At 31.4% G+C, this 6003-nt stretch overlaps 1 non-coding gene across 1 annotated transcript; it reads right to left on the bottom strand.

Annotated features, from left to right (window-relative positions):
- Positions 1–5416: 5416 nt before the first annotated feature.
- LOC112654238 (U4 spliceosomal RNA) lies at positions 5417–5564 on the bottom strand. Its single transcript, XR_003132889.1, has one exon. It is a non-coding gene; the product is annotated as a U4 spliceosomal RNA (small nuclear RNA).
- Between the last annotated feature and the right edge of the window lie 439 nt (positions 5565–6003).

Genomic DNA, 6003 nt, shown 5'->3' with positions numbered 1-6003 from the left:
CTTCTCTATAGCTTTAGGTGCTCATATTTAACCTTCATGTTATAGTTGGCCCCAATAGCTTTTTCTATTAAAAATAAGTTTATTTAAAAAAAATAAAATAATTAAAAAATAAGTTTATTTTTAAAATATGCAAATATAATATGTAAATATGTTTTAAAATTAAATAGTATATGCATATATAAAGTAAAAATGGTGTTGGTCAGAGATTCCATCAAAATTTTATTCAGTCATGCACATCATACATACATACATACATACATATGGTATATTTTGCTATCTTTCTTATTTTTCTCATTTAATGTCATGTGTAGAAAAATAAGGATTGAACATGAAAAAAAAATTGGAAAATTTGTTTGAGTTTTTTTTTTTTTTTTTTTAATAGGTTACTGTTCCAGTTCCTATCACTGCATAAGGATTGTCTCCAGAACCTAAAGGCTTAAAACAACATTAATTGTTTTGCTACTTCTCAGTTTCTTTGGGTTAGGAATCTGGGAATGTACTAGCAGCGTATCCTGGCTTCAGGTCTCTTTTGAAGTTGTAGTTAGATGGTGGATGGTGAGTGGAGAAGCTAGGGGATTTGCTAAGCATCTCCTTTTTCGTAGTTTCTGGGATTTGACCTCTCCGTCCTGGACCATCCTGTGAGTTCTCTCAGCACGGTGGCCTGAAGGCAGTTAGACTGCTTACATGACAGCTCAGAACTCCAATGTTAGTGCTCATATGATAAGTCAGAAGCTAAATCGCCTTTTATGATTAGCTTTGGAAGTCACAAAGCATCATTTCCATCCTATTCTTCTTAATGACACAGTCACAAATATGATTATCCTGTTTGCAAGTGGGGTGATCATCCATCCTGGTTTGCTTGGAGACTGTCCAGATAGCATGAAAATCCCACCTCCTGGGAACCCTTAGGACTGTTAGTCACCCTACTCTTAGTTAAAAGAAAAGTATTTAAGTTTAATAAATTCCATTAGTAAATTTCAGCTGTGTTTTACTTTATGGTTATTGATTTTAGAGCTCTGTATAGTCAACCTTTACCTTTATCAAACCATGAGGTCTCCAGTGTTATTATCTAGAAGAATGATCGTTTTTGCTTTAATTTGACTTTTAATCTATAATTACTTTTTGTGTTATGGTATAAAGGAGGAGGTAAGGTTCATTTTCTTCCATATAATTTATTTATTTATTTAATTTATTGAAAAGATCACTTTCCCCCAACCAATCTAGTGAGATATATATATATAGTATATATAGTTATATGTATAATAAATATATAGAATACTGATATAATAAATTCTAGTAACATACATTCTATATGTATAATACATATATATTATATACATCATATATATGCTATATTATATATATAAATATGTAATTTTTAAAATGATTTCCATTGTTGTAATTAGTGAAAATGTCTTGACCTATGATACTAAAAGACCTTCACCTTGTGCTCCTGTTTTTTAATATCACTTTGGTTGTTTTAGATCCTTTCCATTTCCATGTAGATTTTATAATCTACTTATTGATGAAGACATGTGTATATGTAGGATTGTGTGGAAACCATGTATCAGCTTGGACAGAATGGGTATTATAGATAGACTCAGTCTTTAATCTGCTAATGTGATTTTCATGTACATTGATTTAGTTATTGAGTTTTCTCTCAGTAATTTTCTGATTTTCCAATTTCAAGGTCTTTCTTATTTTTACATAATTTCCAGATATTTGATATTGATATTTTTGTATATGAGTGTAACTGATATTTTCACTTCAGTTTTTCTTTTTATGTGTGTGTGAATATATATATATATAAATATTTATATATATATATATATGTATGTATGTTTATCTTAGGATTTTTCATATGTTGACTTTATGCTAGGGAACCTTCCTAAATCAGTAAAACTAAATTAGTTTCTTTTTCCCAACCATTATTATTGTTTTGTATTTTTCTATCTGATTGTAACAGCTAAAACTTTCCGTAAAATTTCAATAAGTACTGTTGCCGTGTTTCTAATTTTTATCTAATTTTGTTCTAAATTTTAAAAGTATATATAATTAACGAGAAAGCAGGAAACATTTTATCTTTCAGTGTAATATTTGCAATAATAGTTTTTGTAGATTATCTTAAGTTGTAGTTTTTTTTAAATTTATTTTTTATTGGTGTTCAATTTACTAACACACAGAATAACCCCCAGTGCCCGTCACCCATTCACCCCCACCCCCCGCCCTCCTCCCCTTCTACCACCCCTAGTTCGTTTCCCAGAGTTCGCAGTCTTTACTGTTCTGTCTCCCTTTCTGATATTTCCCACACATTTCTTCTCCCTTCCCTTATATTCCCTTTCACTATTATTTATATTCCCCAAATGAATGAGACCATATAATGTTTGTCCTTCTCCGGTTGACTTACTTCACTCAGCATAATACCCTCCAGTTCCATCCACGTCGAAGCAAATGGTGGGTATTTGTCGTTTCTAATGGCTGAGGAATATTCCATTGTATACATAAACCACATCTTCTTATCCACTCATCTTTCGATGGACACCGAGGCTCCTTCCACAGTTTGGCTATTGTGGCCATTGCTGCTAGAAACATCGGGGTGCAGGTGTCCTGGCGTTTCATTGCATCTGTATCTTTGGGGTAAATCCCCAGCACTGCAATTGCTGGGTCGTAGGGCAGGTCTATTTTTAACTGTTTGAGGAACCTCCACACAGTTTTCCAGAGTGGCTGCACCAGGTCACATTCCCACCAACAGTGTAAGAGGGTTCCCTTTTCTCCGCATCCTCTCCAACATTTGTGGTTTCCTGCCTTGTGAATTTTCCCCATTCTCACTGGTGTGAGGTGGTATCTCATTGTGGTTTTGATTTGTATTTCCCTGATGGCAAGTGATGCAGAGCATTTTCTCATGTGCGTGTTGGCCATGTCTATGTCTTCCTCTGTGAGATTTCTCTTCATGTCTTTTGCCCATTTCATGATTGGATTGTTTGTTCCTTTGGTGTTGAGTTTAAGAAGTTCTTTATAGATCTTGGAAACTAGCCCTTTATCTGATATGTCATTGGCAAATATCTTCTCCCATTCTGTAGGTTGTCTTTGAGTTTTGTTGACTGTATCCTTTGCTGTGCAAAAGCTTCTTATCTTGATGAAGTCCCAATAGTTCATTTTTGCTTTTGTTTCTTTTGCCTTCGTGGATATATCTTGCAAGAAGTTACTGTGGCTGAGTTCAAAAAGGGTGTTGCCTGTGTTCTTCTCTAGGATTTTGATGGAATCTTGTCTCACATTTAGATCTTTCATCCATTCTGAGTTTATCTTTGTGTCTGGTGCAAGAGAGTGGTCTAGTTTCATTCTTCTGCATGTGGATGCCCAATTTTCCCAGCACCATTTATTGAAGAGACTGTCTTTTTAAAAAGTTATTTACTATGTCCAATTTAATGAGAATATAATTTTAATAATGAAGTGGCACTGAATTTTAGAAAATAATTCTAGCTCTTTTGGTTTTGTCTTTTATTTGGTTAATATGATAAATCATAAGGAATGGTTTTCCATAAATAAATCCCACTTTATTATCAAATATTAACCATTTGTACATCAACTAGATTAAATTTGCTAACGAGGGATCCCTGGGTGGCGCAGCGGTTTAGCGCCTGCCTTTGACCCAGGGCGCGATCCTGGAGACCCGGGATCGAATCCCACGTCAGGCTCCCGGTGCATGGAGCCTGCTTCTCTCTCTGCCTGTGTCTCTGCCTCTCTCTCTCTGTGTCTATCATGAATAAATAAATAAAATCTTTAAAAAAATAAATAAATAAATAAATAAATAAATAAATTTGCTAACGATGTTTTAAGAATTTTTGTATTAATGTTCATGGGAATGGCTTTTCTCTAATTTTTCCTTTCTAATATTCTTGGTAGGTTATGTATCAGCATTAGACTGCTTACATAAAATGATATAGGAAGTGTTTCTTATTTTTCTATTCTATGGGAGATTTTTTGAAACATTTGATATTATTTCTTAAGTATTTTGAAGAAGGCATTGGTGGAACCATCTGACCCAGTTATTTTCTTTCTGACAAGGGTTTTATTTATTTTTGGATTAGCTTTTTCTTACTGATATAAAATTATTCAGATTTTCTATTCATTTTGTATTAGTATTGGTAAGTTGAGTTTCTAAGAAATTTGTCTATTTTATTAAAAATTCTAAGCTATTGACATAAAGTTATATATAATTACCTGTCATTATATTTTTAGTATTTATAGTTGTGATGTCTCTATTTCCATTCTTGATACTGGTATTTGGATATTTTCATTTATTTTGATCTCTTCTGTAGGTGTTTATTAATTTTAGATTTCTTTTTGAAGATCCACCATTTGACTATTTTGATTTTTTAAATATATGTGTGTTTTGTTCTTTGATATTTCCTCATTTAAATATTTTTTTCTTTACTCTTTTGTACTTTGTCTTTAATTTACTGCTTTTTCTCACTGATTGAATTGGAAACTCAATGTTTTGGTGCATATCAAAACTGGATTTGTTTGTCTTCTTGTTTAATTAAGCCACATATCACTATACAATATTTTCTTTATATCCAATGAATTTCTTGCTTTAAGAATTATTTTATCTGATAAAATTAGTAGCAGCCACTTTGATTTCCAGTGTTCACATGGTAAATATTTTTCCATCCGTTTGCTTTCAGATTGTGTCTTCATATTTCGAGTAGACTGTGTGTGTATGTGTAATTTTATTTTAGTCAGTATGGTGATCTTTTTTTTTCTTTCTGTTTTTTTTTTACTAGGAGTTTTTATATCATTTAATTTTAATGTAATTGATAATTGAGTTCGGTTTAAGTCTATCATATTGCTAATGTTTTGAATTTGTCCCATCTCTTCTTTGTTTAATCAAACTTTTTTTTCTTTGATTTAATCAGTTTTGAAATTACTTTACTATTTTATCATCTTTTAGCTTTTGGTTATGCTTTCTTCTGTCATTCTGTTAATTGTTACTATGTTTATTAAAATATTCTTTTTAAAATTTATTAAAGAGTATATTAAAAAAAAGAGTATATTAAAATAATGCATGAGCCACTTCCAAATGGTGCCATAGGTAGACTCCATTTACCCTTTATGTACCATTTGTTATGTTCTTATGTTTTACTATTATATATGTTACAAATTCCACAATAAATTCTTATCATTACTTTAAGATGTTAATCTTCATTATAATTATCAATTAATTTACTCTTTCTGGAAACTTTCAGTCCTTCTTAAAGGTTTATGATTTCATCTGGAATGCTTTACCTTTAGCATAAATAACTACTTCTAGTATTTCTTAGAGTTCATATCTTTTGGAAACATATTTTTTCAGCTTTTCTCTTTTTAATAAAATCTTAGTTTTGCCTTTGTTTTTGAATAATATTTTATTGTCATGTTATATATTTCAGTACCTTAAACTTGTAATTCTATGGCATTCTGCCTTTTATTGTTTCTGTTGAAAAGACAGCTTTCAATGGTATTTTTAGCAATAATGGCGCCTCGGATAAACCTCATTGGCTACGATACTGCCACTGCGCAAAGCTCAATGATATTTTTAAAGTAACTTGTCTTTTAATTGCTTCAGCTACTTGTAAGTATATTCTATCCGTATTTGTTTTGGTTTTGTTTTAGCAATTTTGCTAAAGTGCATTTACTTGGGATTTTTTTTCTAGTTATCCAGCTTTATGGTCACTGAATTCTTGAGTCTGTGGTTTTATATCTTTCATCAAGTTTAGAAAATTCCTAATCATTTTTATTCAATGATTTTTTCCAATATTCTCTTTTTCTCTTCTTATATCTCAACTACCTATATTATAAATATTATGAGCTCTTTTATATATTTTGTTCTTGCCCTTTTTCTATTTTTTCTCCATGTTTCAGTTTGAATATTCCTGTTGATCTCTATTTGAAATCCCTGATCTCATCTTATGTTGACTACAGGCTTCTGTTGAACTCTTCCATCAAGACCTTAACTTCAAGTAG

The sequence above is a fragment of the Canis lupus genome, chromosome 3, assembly GCF_003254725.2.
Source record: "Canis lupus dingo isolate Sandy chromosome 3, ASM325472v2, whole genome shotgun sequence".
NCBI classification, from domain to species: Eukaryota; Metazoa; Chordata; class Mammalia; order Carnivora; family Canidae; genus Canis; species Canis lupus.
This window is presented reverse-complemented; position numbering and strand designations above follow the sequence as displayed.